Source organism: Magnolia sinica, chromosome 9 (assembly GCF_029962835.1).
Source record: "Magnolia sinica isolate HGM2019 chromosome 9, MsV1, whole genome shotgun sequence".
Classification (NCBI taxonomy): domain Eukaryota; kingdom Viridiplantae; phylum Streptophyta; class Magnoliopsida; order Magnoliales; family Magnoliaceae; genus Magnolia; species Magnolia sinica.
In genome coordinates, this window is record NC_080581.1 from 39,440,888 (window position 1) to 39,468,734 (window position 27,847).

At 44.7% G+C, this 27,847-nt stretch overlaps 1 long non-coding RNA gene across 1 annotated transcript in view; it reads right to left on the minus strand.

Moving 5' to 3' along the window:
• Positions 1–1,212: 1,212 nt before the first annotated feature.
• LOC131256265 (uncharacterized) overlaps positions 1,213–27,847 on the minus strand; it is a 35,254-nt gene continuing 8,619 nt past the window's right edge. The window contains exon 3 of the long non-coding RNA XR_009176710.1: positions 1,213–1,239. This is a non-coding gene — a long non-coding RNA (uncharacterized LOC131256265). The remainder of the gene's footprint in view (positions 1,240–27,847) is intronic.

The following is a 27,847-nucleotide window of genomic DNA, read 5'->3' on the forward strand; positions in this document are numbered from 1 at the left end:
GTTAAATTCTGAATTGTTGAAGTGTCTTTAATTTCCCTCAAATTCCTAGGTTAGTTAGGAAACTGAGGTGAGAGAAGGTGGTCCCATTGATAGGACTTTCTTGAGGCTAGACCGGCGGGTTTGGGCGGATGTAAATGAGCGGCAGTAGTTGGACTACATGGGTCGCTTGTAACCGATGTCGTCCGTCATGTACTCTCTTGGACTCGCACGGTCTAGTCCACGTACTAACTAACCATGTTTGTTAACCCTGTTTGTTCACGCCTGTATGGAACTTGGAACACCTTTCATCCATTGAAGCCCATTGATAACTGTCTGAAGCTGATCCATTAACTCGAGAGCTGAGCATGGTAGAATGAGATACTGTGTCCGGGTTGTCGGCTTACGATGGGGTGACGAGCCTCTCCATAGTGACCGCAAGCGATCCCTTTTCTCAGCACTCCCCGCTTAAAGTCGGGGATGGAGAACCCGATGGGATCAAGGATCGCGGGGTCTTGACCTTTCACGTTGAGGGGCCTTGGCCTCATAACTACTTGAGGGCATTGATATGTGGGGTGTACCAATTTCCCCAACTTGTTGGATGAACGAAATTAATTAACAACTCGGCTAACACTATCATAATCGCATCGCACTAGTTAGGTTGGTGACTCGGCAGTTGAGGTCGCGATGAGGGAGTGTTGGTCATACGCAATCGTTAGACGGAGTCACTCGAGGGAGTGTTGTCTTTCATTAAATTCATCATGAAATTAATACTTGTTGTAACTTAAGACTAATAGTACCCACTGAGTTGATCACTCACTCCCACTCTGAGACAGTGTTTTAAAACACCAACCAGACTCTTTAGTAGTTGCAGGTGACGCTGAGTACGAGGAGCCTTGCGGCGCGAGCCTGGATGAGGAGGACAATATCACGCCCCAAACTCGGAGACCGGGCTCACAAAATTTTCGATCGCCGAATCCGGTGCCGACAGCCTCTGTAGTACCCCATTCTCGGCTTCCAGTATCCATACGCCAGATTCCGATCCAGAGATCCTACAAGGAGGATTTTTTTTTTAATGTACATTTAACTCGTAATAAGCATAACCACAAGTTTACCCAAATCACAAAGGCGACATCATCATCACATATCCACTAATATAAATATTTGAGTACAATACCAAAAAGGGAAAGACATATATCAAAATCAAAGCTCCAGAAGACCGTTGCACGCTTCAAGCTCAATGCTGCTACAACCTAACGTCACCTACACGCATCTATTGTGCATAAGCTTATAGAAAGCTTAGAGGGTGGTGTAAGTGTGTGCACGAGGTAAGTGTCAAGCACACGAATATCAGAGTAAGCGGAAATACTGACAAGATCAGGAATTATCAGAGTAAACAGAAATATTGACAAGATCATAAATCATACGATAATAGAGTAAATAGAAGTACTGACAAGTTCATGAATCATATGATATCAGAGTAAATAGAAGCACTGACAAGTTCCTGAGTTATATAATATCAGAGTAAATAGAAGCACTGACAAGTTTATGAGTTATATAATATTAGAGTATGTAATACAGATCAATTATGCAAAGGAGGAGTCAAGGAGAGCCAAATATCAGATGCCAATAGTACAATGCAATATGTAAATCTTACTAAGTTTGTCTAGGTCATAGTATAGAAAACATAACAACCCAAAATGTCATGTGCATGCGGATGCAATATGCGATGCGAATGAAATGACCAAGCTGGAGTATGAGGTCGGGATGATAGTACGTAGTATCGCAGGCTACGGGGTCCATCACAAGGGACTTCTATCCAAACCAGTCCCATACCTAAATTTAGATAGTCAGACTCAATGTGGTAAACTCCTGGTCTCAGGTTAGTTGCGCGCCCAACCGAAATCATGGCCATGCGAAGGTACACGTAACAAATAGTTACGCACCACCAGCCCGAGTGGATAGTGAATGAATGAATGAATATACAATTTCTGCTCAATAAGTCCACATATCGGTATGGTTCCTCTCTGGGAAATCACCGGGGTCTATTACACTCCAAACCAGATTGCCGCCCCATCGCGTGCAACAAGGTGAGTGGAAGAGACCTCACTATCCGCCTGCCAATATCGGGTCCGGCTCGTCGATAGCGGACCCATTCCTCGAGCTGGTCAGACTCAGCCTAGCATTGCCCCCTCCTCTTGGGCAGGTAAGGCCGTACCCCCTTCCAACCGACCACGACACAGTGGGAGACGCGGCCTAATGGTATACGGCACTCATGCGCTCATGTATTCACTCGGTCTAGACGTTGGAGCAACCTTTGGAACTAAGAGGATTCTGGGACTTTCACCCAAGGATATTTATAACACCCCATGTAGAATAAATTTCTGGTGTACCATCTGGCCATCCACGAAATACCTGTGGAGGCTACGACCCTGATGTTGTTAGGGCGTACGGTGGCCATGTCACACAAATGCGAGATGCATGAGTCACGCAGTCCAATCATGCATCAATCCTGCGCATGCCGTGCTCTCATGTGTGGCAACTCTACCTATCAGGGAGCCCCATAACCAACCTGCCCTATGGCATATGCAATGGTCAATCACATCTCATAACAAATATGCAGATGATGCGTATGGGCATGTATTATGATGCTATGCTGTCACATACTCATAATCGGTATCAATAACTGGCATCGACAATAGATCTCGACAATGTTGACATTTAACCAGCATTGCCCTCAAGGAATGACCCACATAAAGCCTAATATATAGTAGACTCATGGCCTCACACAAGGACCTAATATACAACACCATGGGCCTTACTCAAGGGCCACATATACACAACAGGTGGGCCCTGCTCATGGGCTTCAAATACATGACTTGTGGGCCCTACACATGGGTCACGAATACATCAAATGCGTCATACATCATGGGCCTAATACATATCACAATGGCCTTGTCCATAGGCCACGAATACACCATAATGGGCCTTGCCCATGGGCCATGAATACATCATAGTAGGCCTTAACTACGGTTCGCATATACATCATATAGGTCTCGATAATTGGAATCGACACTCAGAATCGGCATTAAGAATCGGAGTCGACCTATACAATCGACCTCGACAATTGGAATCAGCTTTGATACTCGGCCTCGACAATCGAGATCGATTGATAATCAGAATCGGTAAATCGATCACGAAAACCAGCCTCGATCGCTAATCAGAATCGGTAAATCGGTCACGACAATCGGATCGAGCAATAATCAGAATCGGTAAATCAGTCACGACAATCGGGATTGATCGATAATCAGAGTCAAAAAATCGGTCATGACAATCGGATCGATCGATAATCAGAATTGTCAAATTAGTCACGACAATCGGGATCGGTCGATAATCAGAATCGGCAAATCGGTCATGGCAATCGAGATCGATCGATAATCAAAATCGGCAAATCGGTCACGACAATCAGGATCGGTAATCAACCTCAATCGATAATCGGAATCGGAATCGATAATCGCCCTCGATGAGAATGGGCCGAACAAAGCCTAAGGGAAGGTCACGATGTGGACATTAAACCATCATTGCCCATCAATGTGGCCATTTAACCAACATTACTCCCAAGGAGTGGCCCACATAGGGCCAAACATATAGTGGGCCCATGGCCTTACGTATAATCATGATGGGCCTCATTTACATCACATAGGCCTCGTCATATGGGCCAACATACATCTCATCAGGCCTCGAATACACAACAGGTGGGCCTCGCACGAGGGCCTCGAATACATCTCAATGGTCCTCTTATGTCAAGCGGACCACATCACATGGGCTGCACCAATGGGATTCATGTACATCGAATAGGCCGCACCGATGGGCCTCATATATATCAAATCGGGCCCACCCTCATATATATTTGAGATCCGACCTATTCATAAGTTAACATAGAGATAAATGAAGTGAAAACAATATCAGCCTAATTGGAACTACCATGGCCGTTAGAAGTTTGAACGGTGGATGTCACGGTCCACTTTTAAATGGTGGGGCCCACTTGAACTTGAGATCTAACCCATCTTTATGTTCATGCCATGAAAATGGTATCTCAATATGGTTGGATGGTTTGAATACAACGTATGCATCATGGTGGGCCCCACCGTTGAAACAATGGACGGTGTCGATAAGACACATACATCAATGTGGGGCCTGTGGGCATGCTGCCAACAAAGGAGTAGCTAGATAGCTGATGTACATGCAGCTCCCTGCACAAAAGGGCATAGGTGGGTCCCACGTAGGGCCCACCCTCAAGTATGTATATAATATAATATATATATATACATGTAATAAAGTAGCTGCTACAGTGCAACTTTACCACTTTTAAGAGGGCAGATGTGGTCCCACGTACGGCCACCACCTCAGATATATATATAAAAAATGTATATAATATATAACATATATAATATACAATAATATATATATATACACACACACACACACACATTAGCTCACCTCCAGGCCCTTGGATGGCCTGGACAGTCACATGCATTAAGGAGGGACCCACACGTGGGGTGTGTCCCACCGTCCAAGGACGGTGGACGGTTTGGATAAAACACATGCACTATGGGGTGGCCCATCTAAGAGGATGGACGACGTGGGGTGGGTCCCATGGACCCCACCGTCAGCACACACACATCCCTGTTAGCCACCCGTACAGGAATCAATGCTAAGACCTCAATATTGAAATGAGGTATCTTACACTCCGTCTACCATTTAAGACGTGGATCTGGGTCCCACGGTCTGGATGGTTTGGATCTCACGTGGGACCCATGGGATTGCTGACGTTAAAAAGGGCAGTGGGTCCCACCATCACATGTAATACAGTGTGGCCCATCCAATGGGTGGATCCCACGGACCCACTGTCCATTCACACTTCATTGTTAGCCACCCCAACGTCAGATCACACTTCACTGCTGGCCACACCCACCTCCAGTACACACCTCACTGTCAGCCACTCCCACTCCCATAGACAGTGCACACCTCACTGCTAGCCAATCCCACCGCTCACTCACACTCACTGTTGAAACGTGGTGTCTTTCACTCAGTCTGCTACTTGAGCTATGGATCAGGGTGGGTTAACACATCAAAGAGGGCCCCACCCACATGTGTGGGGCAAGCCATGTCCTAGATGGACGGTTGGGATGATATACAAATATCATGGTGTGTCCCACATGGATGGGGTCCACGGTAGATGGCATGAATAAAATACACACATCATAGGTGGGCCATTGATCATAGGAAGAGAGAGAGAGAGAGAGAGAGAGAGAGAGAGAGAGAGAGAGAGAGAGGAACGTGTAGGGGAGGGACCCCGCCACTATTGGGCCCTCCCTTGAACAATACATACATTAAGTGGGTCCTACAACAAGTGGACCCTTAAATCACAAAAAAAAAATAATAATAATAAGAATGTGGGTCCAAGATCACCCACCGTCCACTCCTTCTTGGTCCAATGGAAAGGTAGTCACCTAGGCTTCGATTTCAACGGAAGATGATGAAGCTTTAATGGTGGAGATGGAAGATGAGAGGGTAGGAAGTGGGCCACATACAAAACTCTCTCATGGAGGGTTAGGAGAGTTTGGACGTATGGTGTCTTTGGGTTTCTTGGAAAGTGAATTTTGAGAAATGAGAGAGAGAGAGAGAGAGATGAGAGAGGAGTGATGGGAGAGAGGGATGGTGAGTGATAGGTAGGTGTACTTGGTTGTAAGAGAGTGTTGACTTTAGGGGAGGGGTGGCTGTACTTGAGGATGGGGTGTGAGGTGATGGGAGTACTTGATTGATTGATGGATTGATGTGACATTCCGTAGAGATTCTCTCAGAATTGCAACGTGAGGCGTTTTCCTCGCACGGAACGCTGGCCCACATCTCCTCGCCAAAGTATCGGATCGGAGCGCGAGTCGCGGCATCGAAACCGCAGTAATGGCACGGTCACTAAGGTACAAGTCTTGGGTTGAGTCAACTCAGGTTGGCGGTGTGTGAATCAGGGTCACGCGCAAATACTAGTTAAGGGTCGAAGGTTGCCGAAATTCGACCGAGAAGACCGGGGAAGCCTATGGAATGGTACGGTCTAGGATACGGGTCTTACAGATGAGCTGTCCTATTTCCAGTTGATGGGTGGCTCACCATAGAGTTCACGGGTGAACTTGGATCGCCGAGTAGGGGTTCAGTGCAATGTTCTTTTTGGACGTATCATTTTTTTATATTTTTGTTGGGCAACGCCTTGTGCGACCCATTGATATTGTTTTGGACTTGTATACATTTAGCCACTTTCCTTTCAGTAGACTAGTTATGATCGTGATTCATGTTTCAAGTAATTCCATACAACGCATTAAACCTGATTAAATGCAAAATAGCAAAAATCGGTGGTAAGTGATACCCGGGAATTTGGGAGTCGAGTGCATGCACGACCCCCAATTTTCAGGGCGTTACAAGTTGGTATCAGAGCAATGGTTTGGAATTAATTAGGCTGTGGGCCATGAACTTACTAACGCCTTAGCTAACTCGAGAGGAAACGCAATAGAGACTTGGAACACTAGGAACCATCCTAGTCCCTGAACCGACAATCTTAGACAGAAGGTAAGACTTCTAAAGTGTTAGGGTTGGGTAGCGAGAGAAAGTAGCGACGCTAGGGAATAGGTTCGAGAGACTTACTGTACCTTAGCTCGATGATAGGAACAAACTGAAATTTGACGATTAGACAGTTGAAACCATCATCCTAAACCGAATGAGTTAATACTGGGCCAAATTTGATAGTTTCGACCCATTCAGGGATAAAGACTCAGGGATGAACGAAAGTTTACAGAAAATAGTGAAACTATAGAAGAATTGGATTTGGATACTAACCTAGAGAAATTTCATGAAATAGATAGGCCCAATGCGTAGATCAGCTTATCCTACTCCAAATTCATATATGACACGTCGAATAACTCATTCCGGTTTGCGAGATATGGCCGTCGTAAGTTGCCCCCGACGGGAAACAGTATACCGGCGGGACCCCGCCCGTCCACATGCCCCCACTCATCCACAGGACCCCGCCCGGGCGTCCAGGGTGTCCGCAGGACCCCGTCCAGACCTCCAGAGGGTCGGCGGGACCCCGCCCAGTCGACATTGCCCCCACTGGAATCTTCTTTAATTTTGGGTTGACTTCAAAAATGCATATTTTCTTCGTTACAACTCCGATTTAGGTGATTCAAAAAGTAGATTAAAGGTTGATGAGTCTAGTTTTATATAAAAATAATAAAAAAATAAATTAAAAATTATAGTATAATTAAAATTAAGATATTCTATCAACTGTCCAAAAATTATTAATTTCAAACAACTGTTGCTCCTAGAATTTTAATAATTTATTTAAAATTCTAAATGATATAAAATTTTGTAAGATGACTTGAAACTTAATGATAAATCATAATAAAAATTTTAAAAATAATTCAGTTACTAAGAGTATAAGAAACATTACAAGAATTAGATACGTTTTAGTATCTTACAGAAAATCGTTAGTTTCGAATGACTTATGCTTCTAAAATTTTTATAATTTTTATGGAACTTGAAATAGATTGAAATTTTGTATAAAAAGGGTCAAATTAATGATGAATTATCATAACAATAGAACTTGAAATAGATTGAAATTTTGTATAAAAAGGGTCAAATTAATGGTGAATTATCATAAAAAATGATAAATACTTTATAAATAAAAGATGTATTGAAATCGAAAGTTTCTACAACTAAAAGTTGTCGATGGATCAGATGTATCTCTTTCATCGTAGAGTTTTAGGATTCGAAGTCTAATTAGGAATTGCTTTCAAAGATCTTAGGAATCATCGTAGGTGATTAAATTAAATTCTTATTTTTATTATATTTTACTATTTCAAATAATTTATAACTTGACAAATTAGACTTCTTAAGTAGGGTTTCGTTTCATTGCTTAAGAATTTGTGAGTTCGTATTCGAAGTGGACTTTACTAAAATATTTTGGGTTCTTATTCTCTTATGGATTCAAAGTTCATACCACTTTGAGAAGATAATGTTCTTCCTTTTTCCTTTTCTGCGACATTCACCATCACTAGATTCTTAACGTGCGTGCCTTCAAGAGTTCTCATTGTTGATAGGCGCCTTTGTTCTTCCCTATAGGACATGCTGCTCAAGAGAGCAATTTGAGGGACTTCCGTTCCATCACCTGAGACCCCTGCTCTCCAGCGTGAGGATGCCGCTCCTCTACCCGAGGCCGGTGTGGATCCAACCGTACCCATGAGTGCCTCCCAGTTACAGCAGATGTTATAGGCTGTGACGACTACCCTCCAGAGGTAGGGCAGGCACCCCGTTGTTTCGTCAGCCCAGACAGAGCAGGAGTATGCGAGCGCCCTTCTTTGATCGTTCTGACAGTTCGATCTACCGCGTTTCCACGGCGAACCAGACCTGACAACAGTCGAGAGATGGCACTCCGAGGTAGAGAAGATTTTTGATAGATGGCATGTACGTCCCAACAGCGAGTCCAGTTGGCCGTATTTCTTCTCCAGGGTGAGGCCGAGCACTGGTGGTCCTCTGTTACTCGTGTTGAAGGCCCGATTTTGTCTGGACATGGGAGGATTTTATTGATTGATTCGAGCAGCAGTACATCCCCGACCACATTCGTCGTCAGAGATCGTTAGAGTTCGAGACTCTGGTGCAGAGGGACGTGTCCATGGCATAGTACGCGGCCCGTTTTGTGGCATTATCGAGGTTTGCGCCGTATTTGGTTGATGATGAGGGGCGAAAGGCCTGCCGTTTTGAGAACGGCTTACGTTTTGGCTCAGGAGCCGTGTCGTCGGACACATGCTCCCGACCTTTGAGCAGGTAGTTCAGAAGGCCTAGATTTAAGAGGCAGAATGGAACAATTCGCAGAGGGTTCGTGACCACAGAGGAGACTAGAAGAGGAAGATCCCCTCTGGTAGTTCCCAGCAGTAGCAGTGTCGACGGCTGTAGAGGCACAGAAACCGTCCATCCTTTCGAGCACCAGCAGCACCTTCAGCACCACCAAAGAAATCGTTTACAGGCGTTTGTTCAGATGTGGTGAGACGGGGCATCGTAAGCGTGAGTGCCCCCATTTTCAGCAACAACGACCTCTTTAGGGCAGACATACACCTCCCCAGCAGACTTAGGGCAGGTTTTATGCAGCTCTATAGGACCCTGAGTCATTAGGAATTAGAACCATCTTGTTAGATTAGTCATTGGTGAGATGGTGAGGTTACAAGGTATCCTAGTTTCGATCGTTTCTGATCCAGGATATGAGGTTTAGTAGGGGTCATCATAGTGTTGGTGAGGCGTCTTGGGAGCGCAAGTTTGAGATTAAGGAGCGCTACCCCCATCCTTATGTAAACAGGTTGTGCCTTGACTTATATATGATGTTTCCTCTTCCCTTGTCTGTTCTCTAAATTTCGAGGATGAGATTTTTATTTGGCAGAGAGAGTTGTAAGACCCGTATCGTAGACTGTACCGTTCCGTAGGCTTCCGTGGTCCTCTCGGTCGAATTATGGCAACCCTCGACTTGCATACCGAAGTCAGTTCGACCCGAAACTTGTACACTAGCGATAGCACCACCGCCCCGGTTCCGACGCCGCTGTTCCGATGTACGCACCGATCCGATACTCGGATCAGGAGATGTGGGCGACGTTTATTCCGAAGAAAAGCCACGTGTTGCAAATTCCGAGAGAATCTCTACGACATATCACATCAAATCAAGTTAAGTATACAAACTCATACCCCATGCCACCTCACCCTACCACAAGTACCTGCAACCATCACTCTTTTTCCCTAAGTCAACACTTTCTCTCCCTCCCCATACCTCTTTTTCCAAATTTCATACTAAACTTTACCTCTCCATCTCCTTTTCTTACAAAACCCATCCCATTCATCCCATCACTCCTCTCTCTCTCTCTCTCTCTCTCTCTCTCTCTCTCTCTCTCTCATGCTCTAGAAATTTCCTAAATCCCATGAGAGAGCTCCAAAGTCCAAGCTCCTCTCTCCCAAATACTAACTGTGGCCTACCTACTCTTCTCCCATCTCAACCATCCATTCATCATCTACCTCCATCAAAATTGAAGGCAAGGAGCATAGGAGTCCAAGGAATCAAGGAGGAGTGCAATAGGTGGGTGATCCACCGTTGATTTCGATTTTTGAGGGCCCATTTATTGTGGGACCCAGTTGATGTATGCATTGTATTTGGGAGGGCCCAATAGTAGCGGGCTCCCTCCCCTTTCATGTTGTTCTCTCTCACACTTTCTTTTTTTTTGTGTATGATAATGATGTATGTGGCCCACCTGATCTAGGCCGTCCATGTGTTGGGCCCCACCTCAATGTCGGTCCAATGGATGGGCCTGGACTGGATGAAGCAAAAACACAAATATCAACCGATCCAAAGCCCTGGTGGGCCACCACGTGGGCCCCATTTGTTGTATGCAGGCAGCCATCCATTCATGTGGGGCCTACTATAATGAATGTGTATGACATCCAAACCATCCATTCATGTGGAGCGTACATGATGGATGTGTTTCATCCGGCTGTCCGTCCAACCTCCTTGGACGTTGGACGCTGACAGTCCCACCCTCCCACACACTCACTAACACATATGTATATGACATCCAAACCATCCATTCATGTGGAGCGTACATGATGGATGTGTTTCATCTGGCTGTCCGTGGACGTTGGACGCTGACAGTCCCACCCTCCCACACACGCACTAACACACACACACACACACATATATATATATATATAAACAATATATTGTGGTGGTACCACATCCACGTGGGAGCCCACCTCATTGCATTGTGTATGATATATTATATTGTTATATAATATAATATTTTATATTTAAATAATATGTTGTGGTGGGGCCACATCCACGTGGGAGCCCACCTTTCTGTATTGCATATGATATATATATATTATTATATTGTATAATATTAAATAATGATATGGTGGGCTACTCCTATACGGGACCCACGGTACCTACATCTGCTATATAACAACTGTATTAACGTCAGCTGCTGACGTGAGGTGCTCCCACAATGTCCACATGGTAAGACGGTGGGACCCACTACTGATGGGGTATCCCATCCTAACCGTCCATTCACTTGGTAGCACCTGACCGTCCTTCTGCTGGACGGTCAGCGCCCCATCTTAATGGATGTATTTCATCCAAACCGTCCACCCAATTTGTTGGGACGGGCAGGAGCTTTGAGCAGCAACCATGGTGTACTTCTTGTATCCCAACCGTCCACCTGACTGGTGTGCAAAGCACAGCCCCACCATGATGCACGTGTTGTATCCCTACCGTCCATCCATTCATGTGGTGCCACCGTGATGTTTGGGTCTTAGCCGCACCGTCCAGATGGTTGGATGGTGGGCCCCCCAATTTGATGCTTATGTTGCATCCTAACCATCCATCTAGCTGGCGAGTGTGTCTCTAAGGCTTGGGAATAAAAATAAGACAGATACATTATCACTTACACCACACTGCAGAATAGTGGGATTGAACGTCTATCATTGCAACCCTTGGGTCACAGAGGTTTTGGACCAATATAAAATTTATTTTTCCTCTCAGTCTAGGTATTTGTGACATTAGGACTGACTGGATGGACAATAAATGCTATGGTGGGCCCTCTTAATTTTAACGGTAAAAAATCATTATCACCACTATTATGTGTGGTATGGTCCAAATGATCTTTTGTTATGATCCATTTTTTTTGAATAATACCGTAAAATGATCTCTAAAGATGAATAAATGAAGTAGTTGATGTGGCCCATCAATACGGCCCATTCGTTGTGGGCCCATTTGATAAGGCCCATTTTGATGTATATGAGGCCCACTAGTGCGGCCCATTTTGATGTATATGCGGCCCATTTGACTCAGCCCATTCAATTCGGTCCATTTGACTCGGCCCATTGATTCGGCCCATTTGATTCAGCTCATTGATTCGGCCCATTTGATCCAATACATTTGATACTGCCCAATGTTATATATATATATATATATATATATATATATATATATATATATATATATATATATATTGGCCCATGAGTGAGGCCCAATGTGATGCGTATATGCCCCATAAGCAAGGCCCATGATGATATGTATTAGACCCTTGTATGAGACCGTGGACCAATTATATGATTGGCCCTATGAGCGCTACTCCTTGGGAGCAATGTTGGTTAAATGGCCACATTGATGGGCGATGATGGTTAAACGTCCACATTGTGACCTTCCCTTTGGCCTAATTCTTGTCATTCTCTACCTGGTTATCCCAAACGATTCGACCCCATTGATATTGCTTGGTCCATCATCGACTGTCCGTCCATGGATCCCGCCTTGCGTCGAGGCCGATTGAATAGGCCGATTCCGATTGTCTAGGCCGATTGAATAGACCGATTCTGGTTGTCGAGGTCGATTGAATAAAACGATTCCGGTTGTCGAGGCCGATTATCGGGACCGATTCCAATTGTCGAGGCCGATTGTATATGCTGAATCCGATTGTCGAGGCCGAGTATCGAGGCCGATTCCGATTGTCGAGGCCGATTGTATAGGATGATTCCGATTGTCGAGGTCGAGATCGAGGCTGATTCCGATTGTCGAGGCCGATTGAATCGGCCGATTCCGATTGTCGAGGCTGATTATATAAGTCGATTTCGATTGTCGAGGCCGAGTATTGAGGCCGATTCCGATTTGTTGAGGCCAATTGTAAAAGCCAATTCCGATTGTTGAGGCCAAGTATCGAGGTTGATTCCGATTTGTCGATGACGATTGTATAGGCCAATTTCGATTGTCGAGACCGATTGTATAGGACAATTCCGATTGTCGAGGTCAAGTATCGAGGCCGATTCCGATTTGTCGAGGCCGATTGAATAGGCCGATTCCAATTGTCGAGGCCGAGTATCATGGTCGATTCTGATTGTCGAGGCCGGTTGAATAGGCTGATTTCGATTGTCGAGGTCAATTTTTATTGCCGAGGTCGATTGTTGAGACCTATATAATGTATATACGACCCATAGTTGAGGCCCATTGTAATGTGTATTTAGCCCAATGTGATGTATATACGGCCTGTATTTGAGGCCTATTGTAATGGGTATTCAGCCCGTGTTTTAAGGCTTAATGTAATGAATATGAGGTCTATGTGATGAGGCTCATTGTGATGCATTTGAGGGCCAGGCGATGGAGTCTATTTTGATGTATATTAGGTCCATGTGAGAGGCCCATCATGATGTGTATTAAGCTCTTGAGTGAGGCCCATAGTGTTGTATATTAGGTCCTTGTGTGAGGCCATGGGTCCACTATATGTTAGGCTCTATGTGGGTCATTCCTTGGGGCAATGTTGGTTAAATGTCCACATTGTCGAGGCCGATTGTTGATGTGGGCTATTCATACCGATTATGAGTATGTGATAGCGTAGCATCAGGATACATGCCCTTACGCATCATCTGCATATTTTTTTATGAGATATGATTGACCATTGCATATGTCATAGTGCCGGTTGTTATGAGACTCCCTGATAGGCGGATATTGTCTCACATGAGCGCACGGTATGAGCAGGATTGATGCATGACTAGATTGTATAACTCATACATTTTGTATTGTGTGTTGTGATTACTGTATGCCCTAGCAATTTCAAGGTCGTTGCCTCCACAAGCATATCGTGGATGGCTCAATGGAACATCAGAAATGTTTGAGTTCGAGCATCTGGGCACGTTAGATGTCCGTGGGTGAAAGTTCCTAAACCTCCGTAGCCGGGAGACCCCCCAACATTGAGACCGAGTAAATACATGAGCACCAGAGTGCCGAATACCAAGAGGCAGCGTCTCTCACTGTGTCGTGGTCGATTGGGAGGGGTGTGGCCTTACCCGCCTGAGAGTATGAGGCATAGATAGGCTGAGTTTGACCAGTTCGTGAATGGGTCCGCTATTGACGTGTCGGGTAGATATTGGCTGACTACTGGTCAGGCGATAGTGAGGTCTCTTCCACTTGCATGGTTGCGCGTCAGTGGGCGGCGATTTGCATGTAGAGTGTACTAGACCCCGGTGATAATATCAGAGATGTACAGTCCGGATTTGTGGAGCAAGCGTTGCATACTCATTCATTCATTCACTATCCACTCATGCTGGTGGTGCGCAACTATTTGTTACATGTGCATTCGCAATGGCCAGGAGTTCGGTTAGGGCGTATGACTAACTTAAGATCAGGAGTTTACCACATTGAGTCTGACTATCCAAATTAGGTATGGGACTGGTTGGGATAGAAGTCCCTTATGGTGGATCCCGAAGCCTGCGATACTACGTACTATCATCTCGACTTCACACTCCAGCATGGTCATCCCATTCACACCGCATATTGCATTACATCCGCGACATATGACATTTTGAGTTACTGTGTTTCTACATTTATCTGGCCTAAATACGGCTGATGGTATTCGTGAACTCATCAGGAATTGTATATTGCATTACATCCTTGGCATCTGATATTTGGCTCTTATGACTCCTCGTTTGTACAGCTAATCTGTATTGCGTACTCTGAAATTGTATGACTTATGAATTTGTCAGTATTTTCGCTTATTTTGATATCGTATGATTCATGATCTTGCCAGTATTTCTAATATTGTATGATTTATGGCAGTGCTTTTGAATACTTGACACTTACCTTATGCACACACATACACCACCCTCTAAGCTTCTATAAGCTTATGCATGATGGATGCGTGCAGGTGATGTTAGGTTGTAGCAGCATTGAGCTTGGAGCATACAGGGGACTTCTAGAGCTTAATTTTTTTTATTATATGTATTTCCCTTTCGGCACTGTACTCAAAACATTTATATTAGTGGATATGTGATGATGATGTTGCCTTTGTGATTTGGGTAAACTTGTGGTTATGCTTCTTACGAGACAAATTCATATTGAAAATCCTCCTTGCAGGATCCTAAAATCGGAATCTGTTGTATACGTGCTGGGAGCTAAGAATGGGGTACTGCGGAGGCTGTCAGCCCCAGATTCGGCGATCGGGAATTTTGTGAGCCCGGTTTCCGAGTTTGGGGCATGACAGAGCTCATCTGGAGGTCCATTGCTTGCATACGGTCAGAAGAAAGTTCCTTGACAATGGATCTATGCCAGATTAAGATTTCGGTTCAATTGGATTTGTGGATCGACCGTGGAGGACCTGTTTCAATTTAACGGTCATCGTCACTCGATTAGTGCCACAAGTACCCTGATCCAAGGGTGTAGTTGGGTCAGAATCTGATGGTCTGAAACCTTAAATTTGCCCTGCAAGTGACCGTCCAATTCACTTAAGTTTGAGTTCATTTTCTAAAGATATTCACGTTTCTCACATACTTCGCTCTAGGCTCAAGTTGTGCGTTTGTGGATACTATTTGGGGTCGATTCCCGCGATGGTTGTCAAGCCAGTAAGGTGGTCATGACCTTTTAGTTTTGCGATCATCAGACTTTTGAAACGCGGTCCAGGTCCGATACGGAGTTTCAATGCGCTCCCGAGAGCAACTGGGTTTTGAGATTGCTTAAAGATTCCTAAGTAATGTTAAATTAGCGATTTTAATAGTTTTGGGTCTTGCAGTTCATATAAAAAGTGATCCAAGCTAATTCCATAGATTATTTAGTTTAACACTTTATTAATTTTTGTCTAATTTCTAAAGAATTCGATCCTTAGTGATTTCTGCTTGAGGTGGTACTCGGGTCTTTATACGGATTTTTCTGAGACGTTACAATCTACCCCCTTAAAGAAAAATTTTGTCCTCGAAATTAGTACCTTTTCGTACTCCTCAAGAATTTGAGCGTAGTTCTTATGGACCTCGACTTTTGTTTCCCAAGTAGCCTCTTCCTCAGTGTGATGCGTCCACAGTACCTTAACAAGTGGGATAACCTTACTGCGCAGCACCTGTTCCTTCCTTTTTAGGATACGTGTCGGTCACAATACATAAGTAGCGTCTTCACTCAACTGTACTTACTCCCATTAGATGATGTGGGAAAGATCAGGAATGTATTTCTTCAGCGAGTGGTGTGGGCAAAGCTAGGCGGTACGCTACCACACCCACTCGATATAGAATCTGGAATGGACCAATAAACCATGCCGTGAGTTTTTCCTTCTTGTCAAATCAAAGGACTCCCTTCGTGGGGGAAACCTTAAGAAACACATGGTCCCCAACATCAAACTCTAGCTGTCGCCGTCTCGTATCAGCGTAACTCTTCTATCTGCTCTGTACTAAAAGAAGTCGACGCCTGATAATGTCGATCTGCTCTGATGTCGCCTGCACTAACACTGGGCCAATCAAACTCTTCTCGCCAACCTCTGCCCAGGAATGCGGTGCTTGATATGGACGCCCATACAGTGCTTCGTAGGGAGCCATGCTAATACTCGCTTAAAAGCTATTGTTATACGCGAATTCAGCATAGGGAAGACAATCATCCCAACTGTCTTTGAAATCAAGTACACATGCCCGCAACATATCTTCTAACACCTGATTCACCTGTTCCGTTTGCCCATCCGTCTGTGGGTGGAACGAGATACTGAACTTCAATTTCACACCCATTGCTTCTTGGATACGGGTCCAGAAGATAGACATGAATCGCGTGTCTCGATCTAACACTATCTCCATAGGCACTCCATGCAGACGTACTATCTCCTTGATGTACAGCCTGGCCAAATCGTCTGCTGAGTTTGAGACTTTAATCGAGAGGAAATGAGCCGATTTCGTCAATCGGTCCACAATCACCTAAATGGAGTCATGTCCCTTCATCATCTTTGGTAACCCTGAAATGAAATCCATAGAGATGAAATCTCATTTCCATTCAGCTATAGGCATGGGCTGAAGTAAACCAGGAGGTCAACGATGTTCGTCCTTGACCTACTGGCATGTAAGACAATGGGACATAAAATCTGCTGTGTGGGCCTTCATGTTGTCCCACCAGTACGAACGCTTCATGTGTCGATACATTTTTGTACTACCAGGATGCATCGCCATCTTCGAATTGTGAGCAGCTTCAAGAATTTCCCTTTTCAAGTCATGAAGATTTAGGACGCATAAGCGGCCATGATAACGTAAACCCCCATCCAAACCAACTCTCCATTCAGTGTCTTCATCGTCACCGGCTCGCATTCTCAACTCTAGCAACCATTTATCTTCCCTCTGAGCCACAATGATTCAGTCACCGATAAGTGGCTGTACACGAATGTGTGCGACGCTCTCGAACGGCTCCTCTACTGTAAGCTTTTACTCAAAGTCTCGCACAAATTCTACCATATTTCATTCCTCTATCATCAGTAGAACTGCAAATGCTATCATCTTCTTATGGCTCAACGTGTCTGCCACAAGGTTGGCCTTGCCAGGATGGTAGGAGACCTCAAACTTGAAGTCTTTCAAGGTTTCTGTAATGACCCAGAAAATTTTGTGCCAAGGCCCGAGTACTACCTCTATTTTTCTTAGAAGCTATTTGTGGGTTAATTAGCGTTAAACTCTATTGCTTGTGAAATTAGCATCAATCACTTTAAATTTGATCTGCAGGACTCAAAACCTGTAGAATCGTTAGCGCTATGTTACTCTGAAATCTTGGATTCAATGCTAAATCCAGTTGCTCTTGGAAATTTTTAGAAGCTTGGGATCGGACCTGGACCGCGCGTCGAAAGTCCGATAGCGATGATCTTAGACAATTATGGTCACCATGTTGGACTTGACAATCAGCTCAAAAATCAAGTCCAGATGATGTCCTGGGTCGATTTGTTTGAGTCTGGAGTGAAGAGTGCGAGAACGGTGAGAAATTAAATGTGATTTTATGAAATCTGAGTCGTGTCGCTTGCGCGACGATTTTAAGCAATCTGACCGTTGGATTCTGACCCAATTTCACCCTCGGATCAGGGAAGATGGCCCAGGCATGTCATTATGCTTGTGGACCTGATCGAGTTTCGGTAACCATTGAATTGAGTGTGGTCCGCCATGGCTGATCTGTAAATCCGATCGGTACGAAAACTCAGCCTGACCTAGATCCATGGTCAGTGAGCTTAAGTCCGACTGCACGTGGAGAAAGGACCATCGGAAGTGCTCCGTTGGATCGAGAGAGGCCTGATTTGGTTATAACCTAAGAATACCTTGGCCCTGAGGCTATTTTCATCTAATTTGGGCCTATATAAAGACCTTAAAACCCTCACTCTCTTTTCCATACGAATTTCCTAACCCTAGCTAAGAAAGAGAGAGGAAAAGAGAGAGAAAGTGAAAGAGAAGTTGGTGAATCATCTTAAGATTCTTTTCTGTTACTCTACATCCTTAAACCATCACTTTTGAATCGTTATTCCGGCGATTGTAAGTTCCTTCTTGGGTAAGTTAATCTAACCCTAATCTGTTTTAGAGCTTAGAATAGTCTGTGTTGTTGTAGCTCATTTTTATTCTTGCCTTAGGTTATCTTGTCGCCGTTGACGAAGACATATCGTCTGAATCAGTTCGGTGTGCTTTTTCTGGTTTAAGGTGTGGACTATATTCGTATAGGTTATGGTTTTCAAGGCTTTCAATGTTAGTTAATGGTTTATTCTTGTTGTGGGTGCAATTTCACATGCCAAATGCTATGTTTATTTCGCGTTCCTGATATGTATGTGTTATATTGAGATGTGCGTATTCTATATATAGGTAGGAAGTATCGTATATGTATAAAATATGAACATGTGTTTGCCATGATTATTTGTCGTGTACTTGTGCTGGTTGTATGTGTGTCAACTCCTTGGCAAAAGGAATTGTCCAAATGCGTGTATTCCAACATACGTCATGTATGTTGAACTATGTAGTCTAAGTATTTGTAGAAATGTCTGAATGGTCTAAAGTGTAGTATATTATCCTATTTGCGGGCATTGAGAAGCGATTTTCAACTCTCCTAATGGTGTGTATGATTTCCTACATGCAAGTCACATTCTTTATTATTTAACTTCAAGTATTACTTATGTGTAAATCCATGTTAAGTTAATATTCTTCAAATGCTTATATACTACATGATTTGACTTGTTGTTCCATTACTGTTCTAAATTGTATATGCATATCTGTTATAATGGAATGTGTTTGGGACTATGAAATAGTCCAGGAAATCGGTAATCGGCCTTGAGTTTGTGGCTGAGGTTGCTTTCGCCACGAAGGACGTGATTTGACGAACCCAAGTCGTATTAGAGTTGTCGGCAGTGGTTTGGCCACACGGAGTGTTTGCGCACTCTATGTCGTTCAATCCAACGTGCGCTTGTGCTAGTCGAGTTCGTCAAGTAACCCAATTATCCGATGTATGTTCACCATGTATGGACGCTATTGTTTGAATCTAGGATACCAAACTTACCGATGAAATCCCGTTAACCGTTGTACCTTGATCCGCTAAGACTCATGAGCCGGACATGGTGGTATGGGACACCGTGGTCGAGCTGTCGGCCTACGCTGGGGTGACGAGCCTCCCCGAAGTAACCAGTGAGCACACCAGACTCGTGAGCCTATTATGGTGGTATGGGACACTATATTCGTGCTGTTGGCCTACATTGATTGGTGACGAGCCCTTTGTAGTGACCTCGAGCATACCTGGATACTGCATTAAGGCGATGAGCCTTAGAGTAGTAACGAAGGTATGATAGGCGTGCATTGATTGGTGACGAGCCCTTTGCAGCGACCTAAAACTATATGATCGTATGAGATGGCCTAGGACTGACGACCCTAGAATGGATCACTGTGAGGAAATTGATATAAGGAAGGTACCTTAGCTTCCTAATCCTGCTGTATGAAAATGACTAATAACAACTTGGTAATCATGTTCATGCACCGCATTTGCATGTGCGTGGAAGCCGTTGGCACTGCGGGAGGATGTCATGCGTAACGTAAGATGAAGACGCCGAGGGAGTAAGGCGAGAGCATGCATCATTTATACATACATCCTTGCACTAACAAGAGTAATTAGGACATGTTTGATTGTTCTGCTTTATCATTACTGCTTGATTGAATTGATAACATGTTAACCTTTGCTTTATTGTTCTACTGAGTTGATCACTCACTCCCACGTTCTGGGACGATGTTTAAACACCAACCAGACTGTCTTAGATGCAGATATTGATGCGACCCCTGAGGCAGAGCAGGATTTCGAGGATGATGAGGCCGCATTTTCTTTTATGCAGTTCTCAGGCGGGTTTTTTGAGCCATGTCCTGATGTGCGGGAATTCTGGATTTTCTTTTGAGTAGATAATGTCATTTGATGCTTGTATTTTTGATAGCAACACTTGTAGTATGACCTGGCATGTATACGTATTTTAGGGACTTGCACATGTACACTTATGTTTCCTTAAGTCTTCCGCTTGTGTCTTTTACTTATCCCTGAATTATGTTTGCAGTTTGGCTTAATCTATTCCATGTTTTATATACTCATACAGACAACATACATCCATCATTAAATATGTTGCATAAGTGATGTTTTGAAACTCGGGAGCTGAGTTATGCTTGACCCCCGAATTTCAGGGTGTTACAGTTTCCATCCATCGTCGTTGCCTCATATTCAGGTCTCTCTGTGTGAATATGTACATAAGGCTCTTGTGGTCGTAAAAGAGCTCGAATTCCTCTCTATAGAGGCAATGTCTCCAAAGCTTTAATGCAAAGATGACGGCTGCTAATTTCAGGTCGTGCGTAGGGTAGTTTTCCTCATGTTTCCTCAACTGTCGCGAGGCATAAGCAATTACTTTATCCTTCTGCATAAGAACACAACCCAAACCAACACCAGAGGCGTCAATATATATGGTATATCTGACCCCCTACTCTGGTAATACTAGCATGGGTGTAGATGTCAACGTGTCCTTCAGTTCCTAAAAGGCTACTTCTACCTTCTTGTTTCAGGCAAACTTGAGATCTTTCTGAGTGAATTAAGACAACGGTTTGGCTATCTTGGAAAAGTTCCTAATGAATCAACAATAGTAACCTGCCAGGCCAAGGAAACTCCTCACTTCAGTAACCGAACCGGGCTGCTCCCAGTCCTGAACTGCGATCACCTTAGTAAGGTCCATAACTATTCCTTCCTCGGACACCACATGTCCCAGGAACTTGACTTCTTCTTTCTAGAAGTTGCACTTCTTGTACTAAGCAAACAATTGGTTCTTCTTCAGAGTATCAAAGACAACTCGCAGGTGATCCTCGTGATCTTTTCGACTCTTGGAGTATATCAGGATGTCATCTATAAATACAATGACAAATGGGTACAGATACGGCCGAAACACTGGGTTCATCGGGTCTAGGAACACGGCCGGTGCATTTGTGAGTCCAAACGACATCACAAGGACCTCGTAATGCCCAAAGCTGGTTCTGAACGCTGTTTTCTTCATGTCCTCATCCCTGATGCGTAACTGGTGATACCCTAACTGTAAGTCGATCTTAGTGAAGTATCGTACTCCTTTCAACTGATCGAACAGATCATCTATCCTGGGCAAATGATACTTGTTCTTTACTGTCACTTGGTTCAACCTGTGATAATTAATACACAATCGCAGCGATTCGTCCTTATTCTTCACAAACAACACGGGTGCTCCCCAAGGAGATACACTAGGTCGTATGAAGCCTGCATTCCAATAGATCATCGATCTGTCTCCTCAGTTCCTCCATCTTACATGGAGGCATGCGATACGTCGGTAGAGATATAAGTGTCGCACCTGGCACTAGGTCGATGGTAAAATCGATCTCGCACTGAGGAGGTAATCTAGGTATCTTTCTGAACACGTCCGTGAAATCCTGAACTACTGGCGTGTTCCTAAGTGTCGATCCCTGAACCTCTTTCAATAAGGAAGCGTAACAAATGATGTGGAAAGGGTAACTGACCTGAACAGGGAAAGTAAAGGCCGCGCCTTCAGGTCCATTGGCTGTCACCAATCGGGTATCGCAATCAATCTCTACTTTCATCTCGGTGAGCCAGTCCATGCCGAGAATGATGTCGTAATGATACGGCGAGTTGACTATCAGGTCAATGCGTATCATTCTGCTCCCTAAGTCTATCAAGCAACCCTCACATAACTTAGTGGCATCTGTAAAAGTTCCTGCCGCCGCGATAACTGTCATGCCCCAAACCCGAAAATCGAATTTACAGGAATTCCGATCGCCGAATCCTGTGCCGACGCCTCCGTAGTACCCCATTCTCGGCTCATAGCGTCCATACGCCAGGTTCCGATCCTGAGATCCTACAAGGAGGATTTTTTATTTTTTATTTTTTTGTACATTTAACTCGTAATAAGCATAACCACAAGATTACCCAATTCACAAAGGCAACATCATCATCACATATCTACTAATATAATCACTTGAGTACAATGCTAAAAAGAAAATACATAAATCAAAAATCAAGCTCCAGAAGACTGCTGCACGCTCCCAGCTCAACACTGCTGCAACTTAACATCACCTGCACGCATCTATCGTGCATAAGCTTATAGAAACCTTAGAGGGTGGTGTAAGTGTGTGCACAAGGTAAGTGCCAAGTATTCAACGCAATGTCATAATCATACAATGTTGAAATAGGCGCAAGGTCATGAATTATATGTTATCAGAGTAAGCGAAAATACTGATAAGTCCATGAGTCAAGCAATATCAGAATACGCAATACAAATCAACTATACAAATGAGGAACAATATCAGAATACACGATATAGATCAACTATACAAATGAGGAGTCATATATCAGATGTCGTATCTAAACCATATAAATGCAGAAACATAACAAATCCCAAAATGCTATATGCATGCGGATGTAATGCAATATGCGATGCGAATGAAATGACCAAGCTGGAGTGTGAAGTCGGGATGATTGTACACATTATCGCAGGTTACGGGGTCCACCACAAGGGACTTCTGTCCAAACCAGTCCCATACCTAAATTTGGATAGTCAGACTCAATGTGGTAAACTCCTGATCTCAGGTTAGTCGCGCGCCCAGCCGAAATCCTAACCATTGTGAAGGTACACGTAACAAATAGTTGCGCACCACCAGCCCAAGTGGATAGTGAATGAATGAATGAATGAGTATACAACTCCCACTCAATAAGTCCACATATTAGTACGGTTCCTCTCTGGAAAATCACCGGGGTCTATTACACTCCAAACCAGATTACCGCCCCATCGCGCGCAACAAGGTGAGTGAAAGAGACCTCACTATCCGCCTGCTAATATTGGGCCTGACTCGTCTATAGCGGACCCATTCCTCGAGCTGGTCAGACTCGGCCTAGCATTGCTCCCTCCTCTCGGGCAGGTAAGGCCGTACCCCCTTCCAACCGACCACGACACAGTGGGAGACGCGGCCTAATGGTATACGGCCCTCATGCGCTCATGCATCCACTCTGTCTAAACGTTGGAGCAACCTCTGGAACCAAGAGGGTTTAGGGACTTTCACCCAGGGATATCTATAGCACCCCATGTAGAACAGATTTTCGGTGTCCCATCTGGCCATCACCGAAATACCTGTGGATGCTATGGCCCTGATGTCGCTAGGGCGTACAGTAATTACAACACACAATGCAAGATGCATGAGTCATACAATCCAGTCATGCATCAATCCTGCACATAACGTATACTTATGGGAGACAATCTCCGCCTATCAGGGAGTCTCATAACAACATGTCCAATGACATATGCAATAGTCAACCACATCTCATAACAAACATGCAGATGATGCGTATGGCATGTATTGTGATCTTATGTTGTAACATACTCATAATCGGTATCAATAACGGGCCTCGGCAATCGGCCTTGACAATGTAGACATTTAACCAACATTGGCACCAAGGAGTGGCCCACATAGAGCCTAATATATAGTGGACCCTTGGCCTCACATAAGGGCTTAATACACATCACGATGGGCCTCAAATACAGGCCGCATATACATCATACTAGGCCTCAAACACGGGTCGCATATACATCATATAGGTCTCGATAATCGGCCTCGACAATCGAAATGGGTCTCAACAATCGGAATCGACCTCGATATTTGGCCTATACAATCAGCCTCGACAATCAGAATCGGCCTCGATGCTCGGATTTGACAATCGGCCACGATAATCGGCCTCGATATTAATCGGTCAATCAGCCATGACAATCGGAGTCGGCAATCAGCCACAACAATCAGAATTAATAAATAATCGGCCTCGATAATCGAGATCGGCAATCGGTCACGACAATCGAAATCGATCGATAATCAGAATCTGCAAATCGGTCATGTCAATCAGAGTCGGCAATCGGTCACGACAATCGGGATTGATCGATAGTTAGAATCGCAATCGGTCACGACAATCGGAATCGATCGATAATCATAATCTACAAATCGGTCATGTCAATCAGAGTCTGCAAATGGTCACAACAATCGGGATTGATCAATAGTCAGAATCGGCAAATCGGTCACAACAATCTAAATCGATCGGTAATCAGAATCAGTAAGTCGGTCACAACAATCTAAATCGATCGGTAATCAGAATCGGCAAATCGGTCACAACAATCTAAATCGATCGGTAATCAGAATCGGCAAATCGGTCATGTCAATCAGAGTCGACAATCGGTCACGACAATCGGGATTGATCGATAGTCAGAATCGGCAATCGGTCACGACAATCGGAATCGATCGATAATCATAATCTGCAAATCGGTCATGTCAATCAGAGTCGGCAATCGGTCACGACAATCGGGATTGATCGATAGTTAGAATCGACAAATCGATCACAACAATCTAACTCGATCGGTAATCAGAATCGGCAAATCGGTCACAACAATCTAAATCGATCGGTAATCAGAATCGGCAAATTGGTCACAATAATCTAAATCGATCAGTAATTAGAATCAGAAAATCGGTCACAACAATCTAAATCGATCGGTAATTAGAATCGGCAAATCGGTCATGTCAATGAGAGTGGGCAATCGGTCACGACAATCGGGATTGATCATAGTCAAAATCGGCAATCGGTCACGACAGTCGGAATCAATAATCGGTCACGATGATCGACCTCAACCGATAATCGACAATCGGCTACGACAAATCAGATCAGTAATCGGCCACGACAATCGGCCGAACAAGGCCTAAGAGAAGGTCATAATGTGGACATCTAACCATCATTACCCATCAATGTGGACATTCAACCAATATTGCTCCCAAGGAGTGGCCCATACAAAGGATCCATACACAATGTAACTGGCCATGCAAACATCGCATTGGCTCTAAACCATGGGCCTCGAATACATCACAATGGGCCTTGCCCATAGGCCATGAATACGTCACAATGGACCATGCCCATGGGCCTCGAATACACAATAGGTGAGCTCTACACATGGGCCTTATACACATCAAGCGGGCTACATCAATGGGCCGCACTAATGAGCCTTATACACATCAAGTGGGCTACATCAATGGGTCGCACTAATGAGCCTTATATACATCAAGTGAGCTACATCAATGGGCCGCACTAATGGGCCTTATATACATCAAGTAGGCTACATCAATGGGCCACACTAATGGGCCTTATACACATCAAGTGGGTCGCATCACATGGGCTGCAATTGCATCAAGGTGGGCCTCACAGATGGGCCATAAATGCATCAAGGTCGGCCTACACCTCTAAATGGGCCCACCAGATGAACAGGGTGGATATAAAATACATACATCATGGTCAGTTAACGCAGCATCGTTCAGATGGACGGTGTGCATATTCAGCACATACATCATAGAGGGGCCCACGTAGCATGTCCAAATGGACAGTGCGGATACAAAATAAATACATCGAGGTGGGTCCCACCATACAGACCGCTCAGATGAAACATATATATCATGGTGTGATCCATGGTCCAGATGGATGGTTGAGATGTAAAATAGATGAACGGCGTGGATGCACATCACATCATCCGGGGGGGCCACGTGGAAGGTGTAGATATACAAATACATTACTGTGGTCCCCACAAAATTCGCTGACGTCGCCATAGCAGCATTTAGCTGGGCTATTGTCCCAGCATCCAAATGGTGGACGGGTAGATGGAGCATGTACATCATAGGTGGGTCCATCGAGCTTGCTAATGTCTTGGATGGACGACTTGGATTAACAAGTAAATCACAACGGGGTCCACAGAACCTGATGGCATCATGGGGTCATTGATGGACGGTATAGATGAAGCACGTAGCGTGCTAACGTCCAAGAAATGGGACCCACCGTCCTGGGCAATCGGTCGGACAGCTAGAATATATAAAACATATATCTGGTGGGCCCCACCCTCACACGTGCCACACGTGTGAGGTGGGTCCCCCACGCCCTAAAAAGGGACTAGCAGCGAGCGTAAACCACGTACATCGTGGTGCCGTGTGGTGGGCCACAACGATTCTGATCAAGCTGAAATTTATGTTTTCTCACGTCCAGGGCCCTGATAGATGGCCTGGATACAGCTCATATCATGGTGGTCCCATGATTTGGACGGTGTGGATCACCATAAAATTACAGCGGGCCCCACGCTGGAGAAGCAGATAGATGGCGTGGATACAATGAATACATCACCATGGGGGCATGCAGCTGCTGCTGTACGTGCAGCAGCATACATGTGGGTCCCACTGTCCTGTGGTGTGGACGGTGCGGAATACAAACGTCATGGTGTGGGTGGGCCCCACCTACTTGCTGACGTCAATACATAAGCTATATAGCTGGTGTACGGACGGCCAGCATTCCACTTCAACGTGGATGATTGCCAAGTGGGGGCCCACAGCAATGTATATTATATTATATATATATATATATATATATATATATATATATATTTATATAGAGATGAAGTGTCTGGACGGTGCAAATTGCTTATGATAATGGTGGGTCCCACGTGAGAGGGTGGCCCACCGTAACAGGTATTAATAATAACAACAATAATAAAATATTAAATGATGTAATATCATATATGCACATGCGTATGTATGAGAGGGAATGAGGTGCCAGCGTCCAGGCTCTCTGGACATTGGATGGATGGCTGGAGTGGCTGCACCATTGTGGGCCATCTCCACACGTGTAGCACGTGTGGAGTGATCCCCACTCCCTGCTGTCATATGATGGAGACGTACATCAAGTGGGGTCCACACGTGTGGCCCATGTCGGATCCAGACCAAATGGACTGCCATGTGGGCCACTCGATGGACGACATAGATAAAATACATACTTCATGGTGGGCCGCACACACACACCATCCATATAAGAGAGAGAGAGAGAGAAGAGAGAAACGGTGAGATAGAGGGACCCCGCCACTATGGGCCCCTCTCTACATTGCATACATCAAGATGGGTCCCACGTATGTGGGCCCTCAAATTATAAAATGAACAAATAAAAGCACCCACCTTTGATCTCCTCTTCCTTCTTCCGCCAACGCGATCTAGAGCTCCAAAGGACGAACTTCAACACTTGAGATTGTTTTTGGAGGGTGGGGATAGGAGATAGGAAGTGAGCCACACAAAGCCTCTCATGGAGCTAGGAAATTCCTTGGACATTGGCTTCTCTTGGGAGTTGCTTGAGTGAAGAGAGAATGAGAGAGAGAGAGATGATGGGAGAGGAGTGATGGGAGAGAGGGATGGTGGAGTGACATGAGTGGTAAGGTGCTTGTTGACTTTTCTTGGAGTTGCTTTTGTACTTGGGCATGGGAAAAGTAATGGGTTGAGTGATGGGTGTACTTTTGACAAGTGAAGTGATTGATGTGATGGATTTGATAGATTCTCTTGGGACTTGTAACGCGCTGTGTTTTCCTCGAACTAAACACTGGCCCACAACTCCTGACCCGGGTATCGCCTTGGCGCGTGAGACACGACATCGGAACCGCGG